We start from the raw sequence: 22,862 nt of genomic DNA on the forward strand, positions 1-22,862 counted from the left end.
AAGAACATAGACCTGAGTTACAAAACACAGGATTTAGCTCCATCTGGTAGAAAACAATTTCACCTACGTCTCCTTGTTGTGAAACTTGAATGAGAATATCTATGGAAGCACTTGGTAACATCAAGCACTAAAATAGTATGTGAACAAGAGGTAATTGAGGGCTGAAATTGTTTCTCCATATTGCATCCCTCTTACAGATATGTTTTAGAAAATAAGGAGGGGGAAAGAGCTTAGTAGACACTCCTTAATTTGCTGTTCCAGAGCTTCTATGAGTGAACAACCATATACCTACCTTTTGCCATTTCTCTCTTTGTTCTTCCCTTTACCATCACCTGCCCCATCACACAAAATATTTCTCACCTATTACTTTCTTTGAACTACTTTGAGTTGTTGCCTTTTTCTCAACCTAGAATTCTTCCTTCAACATCCATTTATACTTGTTTGTATGCCAAAAAACTCGCATTTCTTTATTATCCTAAATGACATATATTTGGATTGTCTTTATCCAGAAGAACTGACAGGAAATGTTATTTCACTAATTGTTTTTATTTATTTTTTAACTTATTTTTTTAAAATTTAAAACCAGGTTAGTTAACATAGAGTGTAGTAATGGTTTCAGGAGTAGAATTTAGTGATTCATAACGTTGGATATAACACCCAGTGCTCATCTAACAAGTGCCCCCGTTAATGCCCCATAACCCATTTAGCCCATCCCCCCACCCAATACCCTGCCAGAAACCCTCAGTTTGTTCTCTGTATTTAAGAGTCTCTTATATTTTTTATCTTACTTTTCTTTCCCTTTCCCTGTGTTCATCTGTTTTGTTTCTTAAATTTCACATATGAGTGAAATCATATGCTATTTGTCTTTATCTGACTGACTTATTTCACTTAGCATAATACACTCTATTATGTTACCGCATATTATGTTACTGCAAATAGCAAGATTTCATTCTTTTTGATCACCAAGTAATATTCCACTATATACATACACACACACACACACACACACATACACACACACACACACACACACACCAGATCTTCTTTACCCATTCATCAGTCGATGGACATTTAGGCTGTTTTCATAATTTGGCTATTATTGATCATACTGCTATAAACATTAGGGGTGCATGTGCCACTTCAAATCAGCATTTTATATCTTTAGATAAATACCTAGTTAGTGCAATTGCTGGGCCGTAAGGTAGCTGTATTTTTAATTTTTGAGGAACCTCCATACTGTTTTCCAGAGTAGCTGTACCAGTTTGCATTCCACCAGCAGTGCAAAAGTGTTTTCCTTTTCTCTGCATCCTCACCAACCATCTGTGTTTCCTGAGTTGTTAATTTTAGCCATTCTGACAGGCGTGATGGTGGTATCTCATGGTGGTTTTGAACTGTATTCCCTGATGATAAGTGATGTGGAGCATCTTTTCATGTGTCTGTTAGCCATCTGGATGTCTTCTTGAAAAAGTGTCTGTTCTTGTCTTCTGCCCATTTCTTCACTGGATTTTTTGTTTTTGGGTGTTGAGTTTGATTAGTTCTTTACAGATTTGGATACTAACCTTTATCTGATATGTCATTTGCAAATATCTTCTCCAATTCTGTAGGCTGCCTTTTGGTTTTGTTGATGTTTCAGGGGGCAGTGTAATTCAAAGACTAAGCTCTTAATCATGGAACTTACAATATAGGGAATGCACTGGTTAATTACCCAAGCCAATATTCTTCTAAAGAAAAAATGGACTTCATGGGCTTCAAAATGGCTGCCTTGTATTAAAATAGTTTATAGATGTATACTTTTCCTCTACTATATTTTATATAATTATTTTGAGAGAAAGATTTATATCTGCTTGATTTATTACTCTCCTATAGCACCTGGCACAGTAACTGTCCCATAGTAAGCATAAAAATATATATTGAACTACCTATCCATATCTGAACATTACCAACTCCATAGGCTATGATTCATTCAATGAGGGGGTACCTGGGTGGCTTAGTTGGTTAAGAGTCTGACTTTGGCTCAGGTCATGGTATATGGGTTCAAGCCCTGCGCTGGGCTCTGCATTGGCAGTGAGGAGCCTGCTTGGGATTCTCTCTCTCTTCCTCTCTCTCTGACCCTCCCCAACTCACACTGTTTCTGTCTCTCTCAAAATACATAAATACACTTAAAAAATAAGTTCATTCAATGATTGCCTTTCTTCCCCTGCCCCTACCTTTGGTATTCTATTCTACTCTGCATATAGGCAGACTCAAAACACATCCTCTGCAGCATCAAGGAGAATCTGATGTCCCTTATGAGCTTTGTGTGAAGGAAAACATCACAGACAAGGAGTCAGGAGACATAGGCTTGAGTTCTGATTCTGTGAATCCATGTTATACATGTAATTTTCCCCTTAGAACTATTTATTCCACAAAATGAGGTGTGGACAAAATGATCTCCAGGTTCCTGTCAAGTTTTTGAGTGCAGAAAAGTGGCTTTGAAGTCAGGCACCGTAGATGCAAGGACTGCATCTGTATGATTTAACACCATACTTATCTCTAAGACAAATAGAGTGCTTACCATCTCTCAGTAATTATTAGCTATTTTTATTAGTATACTATTCTTGATTGTAATAAATCCTTTAAGGTGACTTTATCTAAGGCACGTATGTATGGTAGCTCATTTTTGGTTACGGGCCAGTAATGTCTTTTATAGCTTCCATTAATCCACCTCAAATTTCTCTGGTTACATACACTGCATGAGACACTCAATGGTCGTGGAAACTGAAAAACTGAATCATGTAAGGAGTTGTTTTATAGCTGACATCTCCTTGAATTTATTTTCCACCCATTTGACTTGCTTTCTCTTCAACCTGAATTGACCAGATTTATGACTTTGTGTAGGCACAACCCATGTCTGATCCTTAAGAACTGATAAAAGAAGATCAGACAGTGAATTCTTTATATTTATGAATCTTTCTGAAGATTCATCAAGGGATTCACTTTTACCAAAAGCAATCAGCAGAGACAGGCAATACATATAATTTCTTATTGAGAACATAGTAAAACTTTCTGTCATTGGGGGAGAGTTATAAATTTTAGGAACTTGTCTTAAAATATAGAATTTACTGAGGACTCAGCTTTCATTTAACATTGTTAAATTATAGAGTGCTTAGCTTCAACTCTACATAGATCTTGTGGTTCTTATTCTCTACCTATACATTTATTATTCCTCTCAGCATCTGTTATTGAAAGTTTAACGAATCTTCCCCTTTGTTTTTAATTCGTAGCAGAAACATTGAACCAAATTAGACACAAGATGGATTTCTGTGTCACTCCACTAGAATCTTCCCTCCACTAGTCTTCAGATGGATATTTTACAAGTTCCTAAAGGTAGAAATATGCAAACAAAAGCTTCCTAAGGACCCTAAGAAGTCAACTTCACTCTCAATTGCATTGATATTTCCTACCCTTCTTTTTAATTACCAAATGGTTTCACGGTATTAAAATAGAGGGAGAAGGGACAGATATTTGGAGCCAAAATTGAATATGCATTTTCTTTTTTTTTAAGTTTATTTATTTATTTTGAGAGGGAGGGAGAGAGAGCATTAGTGCATGCCTGTGCTCATGAGTGGGGGGAGGGGCACAGAGAAACTCCCAAGCAGGCTGTGCACTGCCAGTGCCAAGATGGATGGGGGGCTCAAACCCACGATGTGGGACATGAACTCCAGAACCATGGTATCATTACCAGAACTGAAATCAGGAGTCAGTCGCTTACCTGACTGAGCCACCAAGCACCCCTGAATATTCATTTGTCAATAAACCCAGATTGTTCTTCAATCCTTCCTTACGGTTGGTTTCTAGACCTGTCTTTGACAATCTTCTCTTCTTACTCTATTAATTCCATCAATGTGAGCCATCAGATGTTAGTTTTTAATTTTTTAAATATTTATTTATATGACAGAGAGAGAGAGACAGAGAGAGAGAGGATGCCAGCAGGGGAGGGGCAGAGAGAGAGATGGAGACAGAATCTGAGGCAGGTTCTGGCTCTGAACTGTCCGCACAGAGCTGGATGCAGGGCTCAAACACATGAGCTGAGATCATGACCTGAGCCGAAGGTGGATGCTCAACCAACAGAGCCACCCAGGCGCCCCTCTAAGATGCTATTTTTTAAAATAATTGAGAGCTTCATCCTCCCTCTAATAAATACAATACTCTGCTGAAATGTATCACAAATTTAATTCCGTTGATGTGGCAGTCTGGGTCCAGTCAAGAGATAAATAGAAACCACTTAGATTAAAATGGGGAAGTTAAATATAAAAAATAATTAACCACTATAAGAGAGTAACTGTAAGATATAAGGAAACTCTCTATGTACCACGTAGAGTGCCAAGAAAGCACATACTTGGAAGCAGAGACCTCATTAAGGAAGGTATGGTTCAGCCACCAGGGATAACAGAGACTCCAGAACTGGGCTGGTGTTGCAGGGCAAACAGCAGATAATCCTCTGGTTACAGGTGAGCTGCAGAAGGTCAGTAATCTGTGGTGTAGAGGCAGAGTAGGAATCCTGGCACGCCAAGCAGGAGGGCTTCAGAGCCAGGCAGGCCACACTGAGGAGGGGAAAGCCTCACAGTTGAAACCACTGCTGGGTGTGTGACCCTTGGGTCACAGGAGGTTAGGACTCATCCAGAGGATTTGGGCAGGTGGCTGTGAGAAGGTTTCAGGCAGAGGCTGCAGGATCCTAGAGAGACTGTGTTCTGGGCCCATGGCTGAGGCAGGCTCCACCATATATTTTCACACCCTCTCTGCTGACCCCCAGTCCTCAGAGGAAGCCTCCTCCTTCTCCAATGTCCAATAGCGCCCTCTACTGAGAAATCTTTGTGCTCACTTGTCAGGAAAAATGATTACAAATATTCCATTGTTCATCAGAGTATGTATTGAAGGATGCATTTGGAGCATAAAGACAATAGACTACTAACTTATTTTTCTTTTTTTTTTAATTTAAATTTAAGTTACTTAACACACAGTGTAGTCCTTGGCTTCAGGAGTAGAACCCAGTGATTCATCTCTTACACATAACACCCAGTGTTCATCCCAACAAGTTGCCCTCCTTAATGCCCATCACCCATTTTAACCCTAATTTATTTTTCTAATTTTACTATAACTTATGCTGTACTATGGGAGATAATTTCTCTTACGTTTAATGAATCAACAATCAGGATTAAAATACTAAAATTACTTACAGGTGTTAACTCTCTATGACTAGGACTATACATTTTACTTTCCCAAGCTTTAGTTTTCCTTGTCTGTAAACTATGCACACTACCATCTCAAGAGATCGTTGGAAGAATTAATGAGATGCATAAGTGAGAGTGCCTGGTAATGAAATATAAATGTATTTTATTTATTCTATGTCTCTTGAAATCATTAGCTTGTTTTTAATTAAATTGCATGCTAAGAGTTGCTTCTGGAAGCTAGAATGTTGACAAAGTAAGATAATTCCACACTGACTTTTAGTGAAAAAAGCGGCTTGGAGGTCACTGAATCACATCCTTGACAGGGAGTTGTGGAAAATTGGTCTCCAGAGCCCAAAAAGTGACTTACCCAAGTTTGTATGGAGATTGGCGTGGCAGAAATAAAACTGAGATTGGGTATACCAGCTGGCTGATTAGAATAAATAATCAAACCCAAGCAAAAGCCCCAAATAAGCAAGCTCAATTCTTATTATGGCTTTACGTTATCTCCAAGGGGGTGGGTATGTGCTCATAAGGGCAAAGAAACTAATTAAACAAGAGGGTTAGGGAAGATTGAGTGCCATGGTTCTATTCGGTTTATGTGAAGAACCTTTTGTAATCTGACCTGAGTGTAGTCTGTAATTTAGACAATGCAAAGGTTACCGTAAAAAGGGGTCTTTTCATCATTTAGCGTGTCATGTTCATGTTCTTTCTGGAGCACCGTTCGCACCCTTTTTCCAAAGGCACTTTTCCTTAATTCTTTAATGTACTTACTAGTTCCTGAATCCCTTCAGTGTGCTAGCACCTAGCATTACTACATCTGCCTCCAGCTCAGTGCGAAATGCTGGTTGCTAAGCAGTGCATATTTTACTCCACTTGAACAGAACAAGAGAGGCCCACTCAATGAGAGCCTATCACTGACACGAGCTGCTAAGTGGCTTCTGCAGGTAAGCATTTACCGGTGTTGCTCTATGACTCTGTGGACTCCACAGTGTGGCATCCAGGATGAGGGAGTAAAACTGAGGCCAAAAGCCTGTCCAAAGAATGTGTTAATAAACAACAGGAAACCTCAAAATACATTAATTCATCAAATAGAGATTGAGGTCCCTAATATGGTTTGTGGCTATTAGACATTGGAATGAATTATTGGACTAAACAGATCTGGCCCGATTATATAGTTTGTAGATTAGATGGAAAAAGAGGCAACCGGAAGCACCAAAGTGACAAATTGTGATAAGAAATAAACATGCGTGGGGCTCGTGGGTGGCTCAGTCAGTTAAGCATCTGACTCTTGATTCCAGCCCAAGTCACGATCTCACCAGTTGTGAGTTTGAGCCCCGAGTCAGGCTCTGCGCTGACAGCGCTGTGTCTGCTTGGGATTCTCGCTTTCCCCCTCTGTCTGCCCCTCCCCTGCTCACACGTGTTCTCGCTCAAAGTAAATAAATAAATAATCACTTTTTTTTTTTTTTAAAGAAGAAACATGTAACTTAGAATAACAAAGAGAGAGAGGGAGTGTGTTTTAAATAAGAACAAAGAGGAAAGCTTTCTGAAGCCAAAATACAAGCACCAGGAAGGTGCCACTCATGTGAAATGTATTCTAGGCAGAAGGAACTGTCGGTACAAATGCCCCGGACTGGCAGGGCAGGTGAGTAATGGAGAATGGGGCAGGAGGATAGGGAAGGAAGGAGCTTACCATGGAGGCACTGAGAAAAGACCAATGTGAAGTGGTGTTTAGTGAATCTCAAGTTATAGACAGATGTGCATTTCAGCTACAGTGAGTGAAAGAAAATCACTTGGACAGCTTTATGCAGTGAATGATTTGATCCATTTATATTTTTAATAGATCATATTCATTTCCAGGAAGGAAATTGATTGAAGGAAGACGAGAATAAAGCAGAGAGCCCAGTTAGGGAGCCCTGGCTAAAGTCCAGGAGAAAAAAAAAATGCTAGATAATTGATAAGAGAGGTGGCAGTGGAGATAGCAGAAAGGCAAGTCTGAAATATATTTGAGAGGTAGAAGAACAGAAACTTGATGAACTTCTGGTCTTCTACCACCAACCTGCTCGTTTTACAATCTTTCCCGTTAATGGTTAATGACCATCCATCCTTGTTCCCTTCATTCAAACAAGTGAACAATCTACTGGTTCTGCATGAAAAAGGTATCCTGAATCTACCACCTCTCACCAACCCTACCTACAAATCCCTGACTGAAACCACCATCATGTCTTACCTAGATAATGGCAACAGGTTCCCCTGCTTCTTTTTTTTTCCCTCCTGCGGTCTATGATCTGGGTGACATTCAGAGATGTTCCATCCCATTAAAAAGTAGATCAGATCTGGCACCTGGGCAGCTCAATTGGTTAAACACCAGACTTTGGCTCAGGTCATGATCTCACAGTTCCTGAGTTTGAGACCGGTGTTGGCTCTGTGCTGACGGTGCAGAGTCTGCTTGTGATTCTCTCTCTATCTCTCTCTCTCTCTCTCTCTCCCTTTCTCTGCCCCTCCCTCACTTGCTCTCTTTCAAAATAATAAAATTCAAAAACAAAATAGACCAGGTCCTGTTGATTTTCTGCTCAGAATCCAGTAGAAGCCTCACATCTCACTCTGAGTAAGAGATAAATACCTTGCAATGTAGTTAAAAAGGCACTACATGGTCTGACCAACCACTGTATGTCTTACGTCACCTTCTAGTTTACTCCAGCCACACTGGTGTCCTTGCTACTCCTTAAACACGACAAGCTTGTTCCTACCTCAGAGTCTTTGCCCCTCCTATTCTATCTTCTTGAAATCTCTTTCTCTAGTTAGCTATGCATCCCCTGCCTCACCTTTGAAATCCTTGTTCAGATGTTACCTTCTCCAGTAGACCTCCTCTGACTGCTCTGGATGAAATTATACTACCCCCAGCAATCTCTACTCTTTTCTGCCTTATTCTTTTCACAGAATTTTTTTCATCCTACCTACTATATATTTTACATTTTATCTTATGTAAGTTATTAAGCTCCATTAAGTGGTGAAACTTTTTAAATACACTTTAATTTTTAGTGCAACATTGTATTTTCAGGAGAAAAATGAGACAATAGCACAGAGAATTCCTGTCATACCCGGTTTCAGTCATTACTAACATCTCCCTTTACTATGGTGCATTTGTCACAATTAATGAACCAATATGACAACATTATATTTTTAGCTAAGGCCCTGTAGTTTAGTCAGATTTCCTTAATTTTTCTATAATGCCCTTTTTTAAACCAGAATCCATCCAGGTTACTATGTACCTGAAGTTGCATGTGGCCTTGAGCCTCTCTTGGCTTCGACAGTTTCTCAGATTTTGCTCTGTTTTGATGAACCTGAGAATTTTAAAGCCTACTAGTCAGATATATTGTAGGAATACCCAAAATGTCCTCTCAGGAAATTTTATGATATTATCTCATGATTAGATGGCTCTTATGAATTTTGACGAGGAAAGATCACGAGGTGCTGGTTACCCATTTATGCATTCACCTATAGACAGTCGCATATGGTCAACAGGATTTATGGACTGATGGTTATTGACCTTGATCACTTGGCTGAATGTGCATTTGTCTAGCTTCCTCCAGTGTACTGTTTCTTTCCCCCCACCCAGTTGTCTATCTTGTAATCTTTGGAAGGAAGTCACTATACACAGCTCCACCTTTAAAGAGGGGGGCACTAATTATGCCTCCAACTCCTGTGGAGGCAGAGTATCTGTGTACATGACCTGGAATTCTTCTGCTATGGGAGATTGGTCGTCTCCTGACCAATTTATTAAATTTTTTATCCTTTATTTTATTACATAAACTCGATAGCTTTTTGTTTTTTATGGGGGTATAACCAATACTACCTTTCTTTATTTGGTGTTTCAATTGTTCCAGATTTGACCATGTGGCACCCTTTCCATCCTCCTATTCTGTTTGACATATTCCCACCAATTTTTTTTTTTTTTAGCACTTTCTTACTTTCTGGCATCATGAGATGCTCTAGGCTTGTCTTGTGTATTTCCTGCCCAGTCCTAGGTTCAGCCACTTCTCGAAGGTGAAGTGGTGAATCTTTATCAATTCAATTATTTCTACATCCCTAACACTTAGTACACAGTACCTGGAACAGAAAAGGCTGTTCATAATATTTTTTGAATAAATGAATGAATTGGAAGCAGGATGGTGGATAGGGCTTGGGGACAGACTATCTTCCCCAAACCTCATTCTGTTATCTTCTTTCTTTTTTAATTTTTAAAATGTTTATTTATTCTGGAGAGAGAGAGAGACAGAGCACAACTGGTAGTAGGGTAGAGAGAGAGAGGGAGACACAGAATCGGAAGCAGGCTCCAGGCTCTGAGCTGTCAGCACAGAGCCCGATGCAGGGCTCAAACTCACAAAGTGTGAGATCATGATCTGAGCCAAAGTCAGATGCTAATTGAGCCCAACCAGGCAATCACCGACTCTTTTTTCATCAAGGCAAGTGGGATCCAGCACTTTGGCAGAAACCCTTCCATGGCAGTATTGCAGGCCTAAATGTGCATCACTCTCAAATATATTATTTTTTTAAAGAAATAGTTATCTTGAGGAGTGTTATGGAAATTACAATCATTTATTTTATATTAGTAAGCATTGTTTCCTTTAGTCAGAATTAATCACTCTCTCCTCAAACCCCACTCCTCTCATGCCCTAATTAGAAGACATATTTGTTCTTCTTCAGTTGTCTTCTCTTTTTCTGTCTCAGTTGGCAACAGGGACCATGTCTTATCTTGTGCAGCTCCGTAACACCAAGGCAGCTGACACACGGGAAACTCTCAGCAAGCAGCTAAAGAGAGAATATGAGAATGAGATTAACTGCATTGTTTAAAGCAATATTCACATTACAAAGCAAGCATAATCAAAGATCTGCATTTTTAGCTACGGAGAGTTGGCTGGAAAAGGGTGCATTTCAATTTGGACACTTATGGAGTAGAGGAAATGATAATAATAAAAAAGAATCCATTGTTCGATGGGACCAAATAACTTCCTTCCCCCCCACTTCTTCCTCTGCTGTTTCTTATAAATTCAAATAAACAAGAAACCTTTCCTGCGGTGCAGAATCACCAAGTCAGGGTAACCTTTAATATATGGTATAAGCCCCTTCTTTTTAAAGACAGAGGGATTGTGAGCCAGAGGCTGGAGGACATGATTGCCCCTAGTCAGAGTCCAGCTCTCACTCCCTAACTGCCAATGCCCTACAAAGAGGTCGCACCACTATTAACATCCTTGTGTAAAAGTGGACAGCACACTTAACTGTTACACTGGAAGGTTCGTGCTTGCTGAATAAAATAACAGATCGTATAAACTGAACTAATTCAAAGGTCTAATATTTTTAAGCAATTAATTTTTCCTTTAAGTAGGAGAGGGAGTGCACATTTAAACTCCGGGAAAGACAAAGCTATTCCTTCCAAATATTAAACAGCTGAAACTTAGAACAGAAAATGAGCAACCGTGCAAGGTGTACGAGTACTTTGCACCCACAAGTCGCCTGTACATGTTATTAGTCTGATGTTTCATGCTTCAACAGGGAAGGACTGTTGCGAGATGTTAAATAAATCATCCCCAGTCACACAGCTATTCGGTAGCAGAGCTGAGATTCGCACCAGATTCTGTGACTTCTATGTCTGGATATGCCTCTCTTTACCGCACCTTGATCCTTCCAAACTCCAGGACTTGAACTATTCTGATTATAGTTTTAAGCCAGATCTCTTTGTGCCTGTGTTATCTATCTTATCAATGCTGTACTGATTTAATTCTTATATGTGGTATTCACCATTCAATCCAATTTAGTTCAGACAAGATTGCTAACCACCTACCATGTTTTGGGGCACCCTACACCATGTGCAGCGCAGAATAAAAGATGGATTCACCTGATCTCAAATCGGAAAACACATGTGCACATCAACTCTATTGAAGGGAATATATGGAAACTTCTTAAACAGATGGACAAAGTACTATATAAAGTATCGTACATGTGCGTTTGTGTGTACACATACATATATATAGTAAGAGTTCTGCCTGGTGTGTGTGGGCTGCGTGTGTGGGCACTGGTGTACAGATGCATATGAAAAATCAGCACCATAAATTTATAGTTGCCCTATATACATATAATATATATGTAAATAGACATATAAAAATACTACTGTTTAATTTTAGTAGGTTCCGTAAATTCCTGCCCCCGAGGCTTAAGCTGAAAGCGGAACTTAGTATTATGTGCTAGTTTGTAAACAACTCAGAAAAAAATGCACGTTCACTTTTAATGTATGTTTTTCCATGATGATGATAATGGTGATGATCTGATCATGGCTCAAGACTTTAGAAACACAATAAAAATAAGAATAATGACAAAAGGCAAAAAGAAAAAAAAAATAGAAAAGACTGACTGGCCAAAAAAAAATTTAAGAAAAGAGACTTCTTCACAAGGACTTGGGATTTTCTCATAAGTTCATTTTTTACTTCAGACTTGGCACATTGTATAAGCATGCCTTATTGTCAAATTCCAAATTTATAACTCTCCCTTCCTCTTCTCTAGTCTCAAATTAATTTTTCGCTGTCATACCTCAAAGAAATTCAGAAAAAAAATGCTTTTATGCTGCTCCCATTTGTCGTGACATACATAAATGGTGAGTTTATAATAGTCATTTTATCCAGCTAATCTCTTCAGAACATTTGTTCTTTAGTCACTGTGAAATTCACATATAAGAGCAGGTCACTTGCAGTCTGACCTTTAAAATTTTCAGTAGCAGGATGCACGTTTTGCTGTCATGTGTTGTCTCTCCCCCGTTGTCCTTTGTAAGAGATGGTCTCAAGTCAGAAGTCACGTGCTTGCATACAGACAATTGGACAAGCCCCCATTTTCAATCTCCTTTGAAATTTTCGCTCCATGAATGCCAAGGCTTCTATTAGCAGGAAAATAAAACATAATATTTAAAACCACTTAATGAGCAGAACTAAGGTTTTTCTCTCTAAAACCAAGAGAAGGAATAGCAGGGACAAAAAGAGACCTTAATTTTTTGATGATGATGAATTTAGGAAGAACCAACATAGGATACAAAGTGAGAGTGTGGAATGTTAGGTTTTCACAGAATTGTTTAAAACCAAGGAATATATAAGGAGGGGACAATTTGCCAGATGGAAGCAATTGGGGCGATTTGTTTTATTTTTATTTTTTCTAAACCACTTTGCACTCTGTAACTGTCTTTAGTTCTCATTCCATATTCTTTCTGTGGTATCTATTTGTCTACTCTTACCTCCTCTGAGATTCTAAAAATTTGATGATAGCAGAGAATGTGTCAGATTCAGAATAGTCTCCATAATCCTTGTGCAGTACTTTGCACATAGTAGGTGCACGGTAAACAATGAGTGCATGGCTGCAGGCATGAGAAGGGCTAATATTAAATACCCATGGATTATATAGCATGTGGTTTTGGTATCTCTGAATTATACTGTCAATCAGTTCCAACTTTGGTCCCTATATCTTAGATTAAGACATGCCAATGGGATGATAAAGGCAGCCACACAATTTAACATTCCCTAATACACCAGAGCTTCTTAAGTGACAAGGTATCAGGTTGTTATATCAGCAAGACTGGCCTGTGAGGCCAAATCACATGGCATTCGTGCTCATGACAGACAGCTGCCATCAACAATACCTGGGAAAGATGCTGGCAGTCTCCCTTTTGAGATGCCGACTTCATTTCTTTGGTTTGAAGACCAGACAGTTTTACCCACTGATTTTACACTAAGATTCTCTTCAAAACCTTAGCCCTGAGTTGTGGGTCATCAAAGGTAAAAAAATTCAAAACTGATGATTATTTAATATGAATGGAGTATGAAAAGCTTTGGTGGAGCAGTCCGTATGAAACAATTATGATTACAATAATTAAAAAAATCATCTTTTTGTGTCTTTCTCAAGGGGAAGTCAACATGCCTCAATAAACCACAATGCAATTGTAGGTGTGGACTCATATCTAAACGCTCTGAAGCCTGGTGATGAAGATACTGACTAGTTCTGTGTTACATGGAGATGGGCAAATAATAGGTCTGCAAGTTTGTAGGAGGTCTTGTGTTGGAACAAGTCTTATTCTGTCATAAACCAAAGCAGCATTGTAAAGAGACCATGGCGTGGCAGACCTGGATTCAGGTCCCTTTGCTGACATTTACTGTATATTTGCAAGTCACATCACCCGATTTGAGCCTCATGTTAAAATCAGGATAATAATTACTGCTTCTTCCCTTTCTTACCTGTTGTTTTGAGGATCAGGTTACAGACAATAATGCCTTGTGAGGTGGATTGAAGTGCATAAACTTAAAGAATTGTAATTATTACAACAATTCCAGCAAGGATCGTTCCGTTCCCTCTTCTTAAATAGTAAGGCAGGAGCTGGCTTGGTACTTTGGACATAAGCTTAAAGAATTGTAATTATTAAGGATCTTTCCTTCTTACATAGTAAGGTAGGAGCTGGCTTGGTACTTTGGACTTCTCACAATAAATCAGGAAAGCATCTTAAAACCATATATCTCCTGCCGCAATGTTGATCGAGCAAAAAGTGTTTATTGAATGCTTGCGTTAATCAATATATGTATATCAAGTACCTATCACATGTAAAGAATTGTGTTGGACTTGGGGGAGAATAAGAATTAGTATCAGCTATGGTTTCCTTATGGTACCCGTGGTTCTTTATGAAGAGTAGACAAATTAGGAATTCATTTTAAGTCAATGGATGGGGCAGAAACTTCCATTTTCTGTTCACGTATAATGCACCAGACACTATAGTAGGCAATTTAAATGCATTATCCTTTTTAATCCTCACAGTAATTCTTACTTTTTGAGATAAAGCGTTTTTAATCTCAAGGCGTAGAGAAGTCAGATACCTTACTCAAGAATCCATCACCAATCAGTCAGAAAGTTGAACATCCATCCCAGGCTGGGTCTTGGGCAAATAGTAGGAAGTGTCAGCCAAGCATGGTAGGGACTCTTTGGAGTGTCCCTTCCTCTCTTGTTTTCTGTGGTTCCACTTTCATGTGCTCACAGAACCACATTTGGGCATAATATAGCTCTGTGCCCTCTCTCTATCTCTTTTTCTCCATTTATCTGCTTCATAATGAACTCTTCATTTAAATCGTAATTGTTTTACATATAGTGGTTTCATGTGATTTCACTTATGCTTACAGAATATTTGATTATCACAGAGGGAATGAGGGCACTTACCTCATCTTTACAGTTAGAAAAACTGTTACATGTTAAATAACATCTAGAGACATCTAACATATTTGTGAATTTTAAACATCAGTTATAAATTATTTTGTGAAGAAAAAAATGTGTATTTATTGAATGAATAAGCACTTAAAGCTAGCATTTGGTATCTTTTCAAATCTACTTATTATAAAGAATATTTACCAAATCAAATCTTTCTATCAACCTCCATTATAAAATTGGACCATAGTCCAATAGAAAATTGTTTTTGCATCATTAGATATGAACAACTACAAAGTAAGGTTACTAATCTCATAAAACCATACATCTAAAAGGAAAAAAATTCAATAAAACAATCATAATATTACAAATGAATCACAAATGGGATATGCTAAAACATAAAATGTTAAATAATACGCTCAGTGTTTTTGTATCCTTGTGATTTTCGATAATTCATGGTTTGAGTTCCATTTTATTTTATTGCTCTTATCCCAAACTAAATACATGTTTTGATTTCTCTTTCTAAAGGGGCTTCTCTATGTACAAGTTACTTATGCGTGCAATATTCCATGGGTAGGAAGTATATTTGTGTTTATAGGTGAAGAGGATTAAGATTACACATATCATGATGAACACTGATGCATAGAATTTTTGAGTCGCCATATTGTACACATATATGTTAACTATACTGGAATTAAAACAATAAAGAAAAGAACATTTATTTTTAATTCTTTCTCTCAAGAGAAAAGATATTAAATCCCTCTTTTTGGAGAAGTGGCAATTTTATTTCTTTCACAAGTAATATTATTGTAGAACAACATAAAGAAAACATCACAAAGTTTATACATACACAGTTCTACACATCTTAATGCTTTACTTTTCATTTTAATTGTATTGCATGTCTATAAATATGAATTAAGAATTCAGTTTTAAAATTTAAATATCAGATTTCTTATACTGTATATAATTATAATCCTAGTGGATGTATCATACTCTACACATGACCTGTCGATATTGATCAAGTCATTTTCCTATTTCTTAAAAAATCAGGTTGCCCTTGTTTCCTTTTTTTAATTTGTGCTAAAATACACATAGCAGTAAATGTTCCCTCTTAAACATCTTTATGTGTACAGTTTGGTAATGGTGAATACATTCATCATGTTCTTATGTAATCAACACCTAGAACCCTTTTCTTTTTAAGACCAAAAATCTGTACTCATTAAACAATAACTTCCCATTCCCCATATTCCTACCCCCTGGTAACTAGCATTCTACTTTCTGTCTCTATGAATTTGACTGTTCTAGATACCTCATGTAAGTGGATTTATAGAGCATTTGTCTTTTTGCATATGGCTTCTTTCACTTAGCATAATGTCTTCAAGATTCATCCACATTGTAGCACATGTCAGAATGTCTTTCCTTTTTCAGGGTGAATAATATTTGATTGAATGTATTTACTACCTTTTGTTTATCCATCTGTCAGTTGATGAACACTTGGGATGCTTCTACCTTTTGATTATTGTGAAAAATGCTGCTATACACATGGGTTTACAAATACCTCTTCGAGACCTTTCTTTCAATTTTGGGGTATATACCCAAAAGTGGAACTCCGGGATCATATAGTAATTCTATTTTTAAATATTTTGGGGAAGAATTGTACTGTTCTCCATAGAAGCTGTGCCATTTTACATTCCACCAACAGTGCACAAGGGTTCCATTTTTTCCACATCCTCACTGACATCTATTATTTTCTTTTTTTGCTTCCTTTTGTTTTCATTTTGTTTTATTTTGTTTTTGTAGGTGGTGGCATTTCATTGTGACTTTGATTTGTATTTCCCTACTGATGAGTGATGCCGAGCATATTCTCATGTGATTACTGTCCATTTGTATATCTTTGAAGAAATGTCTATTCAAGTCCTTTACCCATTTTTTAGTTGGGTTATTTGTTTTTTGTTACTGAGTTATAGAAATTCTTTATATATTCTGGATATTAACCTTAGCTTACCATTGCATTTTTTTAAAATATGAAATTTATTGTCAAACTGGTTTCTATACAACACCCAGTGCTCATCCCAACAGGTGCCCTCTGCCATTGCATTTTGTAGTCCGTATCTCTGAAGATAGTTTCCTCTTTGTTTGAATTATTTCTTTAGGTAAATTTCCAGGATTGAAATTTCTAGCTTAAAGAATATAACATTCTAAGATCTTGATTTTAATTGCCAAATTACTTTTTCAAAGAGTTGTGTCTATTAACATTAGCATTATGGAAATGTAGCTGTGTACCAGTAATCCCATAATTTCATTACCAAAATTAGTTTTAAGTCTTTTTCAATAATAAATGTAAAAATTTTCCTTATTGTTGCCATTTGCATTCCTCTGATAAACAGTGAAAGTTCAATACTGTTCCAAATATTTTTGGAACTACATTTCCTTATTTATTAGTAGGTTTTATCACATATTTGCCTATCTAACTATTGGAATTTGAGGTTTGTTGTATGACCTTTCAAACATTTTGCAATATTTTCTCTATGCATATGTTTCCATTTTAGTTATGCTTTAGTTTTCATTATAAAAAGTTAATGTGTGTATATGCATAATAGTTAATTAAACCTTTTTGCCTTTTTTTGAGTTTTTAAATTTATTTTGAGAGAGAGACAAAGAGAGAGAGAGAGTAAGCACAAGCGGGGGAGTGGGAAAGAGAGAAGGAGAGAAGAGGGAGAGAGAGAATCTCAAGCGAACTTCATGCTGTCAACGTGGAGTCCAATGTGGGGCTTGAACCCATGAACCATGAGACCATGAGACCGTCACCTGCGCCGAAGTCAAGGGTCAGTACTTAACCTATTGAGCCATTTAGGAACCCCTAAACCTTCTTGCCTTTCAAAATGTGATAGTAGATTCTGTTTTCTGCTATATTTTCTAGAGTTGTATGTTTTCTATAATTTTTTTAAAGCAAAGTCAACCTGTACAAAGTTTTTTCAAGGTACCTCACAATTGACATGCAGAGCTATGGAATTTACACAATCTGCTGCTCTCCTGAGTGGTGACCAAAATGTCAGCCTATGCTATTACGTGGCCAGCTGAACATATTGGTGGAAGGAAATGCATCCTTTAGAAACATAGCACCAATAAATAAAATGGCCTTCAGGGGCAATGAAAGTGTCTTGGTGTCAGCAGCAGCAATCAAAGCCATATTGGAAACACCAAGAAAAGAAAGCAAAGAGTCCTGGTTTGGGGATGGGACGAAGGCTGAGAAATGCTATCCCATGAATTTTACAGGAACAATAAAATTAAGGTCTCTGACCACAGAGGGTCTTTACAAGGACCCAGGACGAGTGGTGATATTAAATCTTGAGACCTTGGCCAAATTCCAACTTGGGTAATTGCATTTGGTCAATTTTAAATTCCCTCTGCAGTTTCTAATGCAATGCCCTTCTGTGCCTCCTGATGCCAACCTGCTGCATGCTACTGATCTGCACTGATAAGTACCTGGTGCCCTCTACCCTGGAGAAGGCCTGAAAGCTCCCAAGGGGAATGTCATTATACATGTCATTTTTGTCTTTCACTTCTGAAGAACCTACTTCCAAGCACTTAGGCTCTTATAGAAAAGTCTTCGCATCTTTAAATGTGGTGTATTTGGCCTGGGTGTTCTCCCATGACCCTACCAACACTTTTCCAGTAGTTGGGGACAGTGAAAGTTATCTTTAGACTTCAGCTCAGAGGATCTGAATTCCAGTCGATCTCTCTAACTCCTATCATCTGTGTGACCTGAGGCAACTCACTCCCTTTACTCATCAACTTTGAAGTGCTCCTCACAGTTTGAGACAATGGTGCTTTAACATAGCCAATGGGTGCCTGGGTGGCTCAGTCAGCTAAGCATCCGACTTCAGCTCAGGTCATGAGCTTGCGGTTCGTGAGTTTGAGCCCCATGCTGGGCTCTGTGGTGACAGCTCAAAATCTGGAGGCAGCTTCAGATTCTGTGTCTCCCTCTCTCTGCCCCTCTCCTGCTCATGCTGTCTCTCATAAATAAATAAATATTAAACAATATAAAAATAAAAATAAAACAAGATTTAACATAGCCAAGCCTGCCATGACTAGTTTCCAACTAGCCTTTCTTCCCTATCTCTACCTACTCCCAGGGTTAGAGACTACAGTCAAGAAATCTCCACCATTTCTTTTTTCCTCCTTGCTATGTGCACGGATGCCACTATGTGTCTGTCCCTGCTATGCCTACTGCCTAAGTGCCTCCCACCTCCCTCTCCTTTTGACAAATCCCATCCATCTTTCAAGGCTGATCTCATATACCATCTCCATAAAACTTCCCTGATTTCCCAGCTGGAAATCATCTTCTATTCCATAGCGTGAGTGTGAGTGCGTATGGTTGTTCAGCTTTCATACTAGAACTCTTTCTTTTTAAGTTTACTGTGCATTTCCTCTGGAACACAATACAGGATTTTATATTTACTAATCTTTCTAGTCTCTGAATTGTTTTCTTTATTTTCACATGATAGCCTTTCCAAATACCAAAGCAAATCTTAAATAAGCAAACAATATCATAGTTCATTTGGGATTAGTAAGCATACACAGAAACAGCCAAATAATCTCTTAATTGCTCTTCCTTCCCGCAGACTTTCTGTGATATTCAACCACAACAAATGTGTATATTTTACTAAATGTATTTACATTTAATTATCTCTTGTGATAAGAACCATGAGAGGAGCCTGGGTGGCTCAGTCGGTGGGGTGTCCAACTTTGGCTTAGGTCATGATCTCATGGTTCATGAGTTGCGATGGGCTCTGTCTGACAGCTCGGAGCCTGGAGCCTGCTTTGGGTTCTGTGTCTCCCTCTCTCTCTGCTCTTCCCCCACTTGTGCTCTGTCTCCTTCTCTCTCTCTCTCTCTCTCTCTCTCTCTCTCTCTCTCTGTCAAAAATAAACAAACATTTAAAATAAACATGGGGTTATTCTCTCAGATAAATACATTTTAAATATACAGCTTTTGGAGTCAGATTAAGTGACTATTTTTGAACTTTTCCAAATTTGTGTTTCAACTAATATATGATAATTTATGAGCTAATACATGACCTGCAAGTCCAGTCATTTTCTAATCAAATTTCCATTATTAGAATCACTTCTGGAGTGAGGTGATTAATCTCATGCTATGTCCACAACCCACAGGTTAGCATAAAGATGGGGCATCTCTAATCATTAAAGACAAAACAAACCATATGAAAAGACCAATAAAACAAAATTAAAAAGCCCAGGTAATTTAGATGCTTAGTAAGGGCTGACGACCAATACAATGCTGGAAGTTCATGACCATTTCCAAGGCAAAGAAGCAGAAGCTCAGAGAGCACAGAAAATGAACAGCCACACCTGGACTGCAAGCCAGGTTGTCTTCCTCCAGTTAAGTGCCTCTTTCCTCCTATGCCTCTTTCCTCACTGAAGCATCCACTCTTCCTCTTCTTTTGCAGGATTTTTCCATATCCGGGCTAGCTCTGTGACAACTATAACTTTCACAGGTTATAAATGTAGGAATACAACAAACCCGCATGCTAATTATAAATACATTTTCAAATTAGATAGAGAAGTCTCATTGCTGCTTCCGTTTTTACTGCTTGGGATTTAGACACAGCCAGATTTGCCCCTGGCCCGGTGATCCCAAGGTATGCCTCTGGTGCTTAATAAAGACAACCTCTGACTTTAGGGACCTCACACGCTCCTCAAAGAGGAGCTATTGTTTACCAACCAACTCATTTTCTAGGCAGATTTTCACTCAGTAACCCATGAGTTCCCGTGAATGGTATGTACACAAATAAAGGGGGAATATTTCACTGTAACAGAAATGAAGATACTTGGGTGCCTGGGTGGCTCTGTGGGTTGAGCATCTGACTTCAGCTCAGGTCATGATCTCACGGCTTGTGAGTTCAAGCCCAGCATCAGGCTCTGTGCTGACAGTGTGGAGCCTGCAGGGGATTCTCTCTCTCTGTCTCCCTTTCTCTCTGCCCCTACCCCCCACTCTCTCTCTTTCCTTCTCTCTCTCTCAAAATAATACAAAAAAAAATGAAATGAAGATACTTTCATATAAAGTCAAACTCTGTTGGTTGTGATAATGTGATTTAAAAAAAAATGTTTATTTTTGAGAGAGAGCAAGCCAGAGTGTGAGTGGGGGAGGGGCAGAGAGCGAGGGAGACAGAGAACCCAAAGCAGGCTCCAGGCCCTGAGCAGTCAGCACAGAGCCCAATGTGAGGCTCAAACCCATGAACTGTGAGATCATGACCTGAGCCAAAGTTGGACGTTTAATCGACTGAGTCACCTGGGTGCCCCAATTTTCTTGATCTGGATATGTTTACTTTTTGAAAATTCATCATGCTCTACACATATGATAAGTGTAAATTTACATACTTGTGTCACACTTCCATAAAATCTCTATTTAAAATAATAACAAAAGGGCTAACAATACAGCATAACATACAGCATAACAATATACTGCCTTAGCCTGCCATTTACAGTAGGCCAGAGAGTAGGAAAGAAAGGACAACTTCTAGAGTCAAAGTTTAAATTCCAGCTTTATATGTTTTTAGTTCTGTGATGTTGGGCAAGCCCTATTACCTCACTGGGCCTTAGAATACTTCCTATGTCCTGAACAGGAAAAAATAAATACCCACCTCATGGAGATGCTGTGGTAATGACATGATGTTTGTAAAAAAGCACCAGGCCTACATAGCACCTGGCCCTCAGCAGGCATCAGTAACTCACGCATTTGTCCAAGCAGTTCTTATGTCAGGCACCATTCTGGGATAGAGGGGCCAGCATGTTACAGTTCTTGCTCTCTAGTGGGTAATTTCAATAGAATTCCCTCCTTTCCTCCAGTATCTAAGTAAAGTATAGTTTTCCAGTCCTTTCTCCCACGACTTCCCACATGTTCTCCAGCTAGTGAGAGGATTCACCCCACTCTCCTTTCCCACCTCTTGGTGCTGTGAAACCACTTCCTCTGAGCTTAGGAGAGCATCATGCTGTCTTTCCAAAAGCACTTACCACCTCACGTTGCAGTTCTTTATTTACATTTTGAGCAGTAGTTGGGTGGATGAAGAGATAATGCTGTGCCCTTGTCCTATAGCTTCTCACTCCTTCCCTCCGTCACCATGAATCTTAACTCCACCTGTCTTCCCAATCCCTGCTCCTGACCCCCTCTCAGTTTCTTTCTTTGACACCCTCCAAACAGAAGCCATTTCCCTTCCTTCTTTCCTTCCTCCAAACAGAACCAGTGCTCCAAAAGTCCTTTATTTGAACTGTCTCGTGGACCTTATCATAGTATGGAGAAGTATGGCCTTCAGAATTTGTTCAATCTGGGGCTCGCCACTAGGTTAAAGTTAATTAGCTGTGTGGCCTTAAGCAAGTAAGCTTCTCTGACTTTATTTTCTCAACACTTAAAGTAGGGAAAACTCTGTCTACCTTTTAAAGTTATTGGAAGGTTTAGAAATAATGCATGTTTGAAGGACATGCCATGTAATAGTCATTTATCGAAGAGGAGCTATTATTTCAACTTTGTGTCTTATAATCTATGTAGACATCATGTCTTCTTCTATAATAAAGGATCCGTGTCTACCCTACCACAGCATCACCCACAGTGCCTGTATAAAGCAAGTGTTCAACACATGTTTGAATAAACAAATGAATAAAAGATAAATTTCTCAATGCTGGGGGCAGAGAAGAAATCCCATACAAAGTCTCTGAATCCCAGATGACTATTTGAAACTCTTTCTCTGGAGGTGAATAATATAAGTGCCTGCCTGCTAGGAGATCATTCAGTCTTCCTGGTGCTGCACAGAAAGAAAAGGACTAAATGGCACAGCCCTCTCATACTGCCTTATGAACAAGCACATATTAGCGTGATTTTAACTGGCACCGATTGGTTGTTATTCACCAGATGGTGAGCGATTTCGATGGAGTCTGCCCTAAAGAATATTGCAGTGGTTTGGCTTATGGGATAAAATAGGTGATGGTATCTATATAAAGAGCATGCCTTCAATTTAGATTAGATTTTGGAGGCTGGAAGCTGGTAAATGTGTTGTTAACTACTTACAAGGCCAAATGAGAACCATAAAGGTAGGCTTCCCCTCTCTGCATGCAAAGATCTTGTCTTTAAATTTCCTGCTGTAGGGAAGTGTCAACACCGCATAATAACCATCCTCCAAGACTTTATTAAAATCCTGACCTTTACTTCAAAGCTTCTGTGTGGAAGGAGAAAAGCAGGGAGGGAAAATTAGGTCTTTTCTAGCAGTCTCCAGGAGCTTTAGGCCATAGGCCAAGAAGACTCAGGCTGTCTTTTGGAAAACATGTCTTTGCCCGTCATCCTGTCACTCATCTAGATACGCTCCCGTGACGGTGCAGGAGGTGTATAGCCATGAAGACAAGCATTCCAAGGGAGAGGAAGCT

This window comes from Lynx canadensis, chromosome C2 (genome assembly GCF_007474595.2).
Source record: "Lynx canadensis isolate LIC74 chromosome C2, mLynCan4.pri.v2, whole genome shotgun sequence".
NCBI classification, from domain to species: domain Eukaryota; kingdom Metazoa; phylum Chordata; class Mammalia; order Carnivora; family Felidae; genus Lynx; species Lynx canadensis.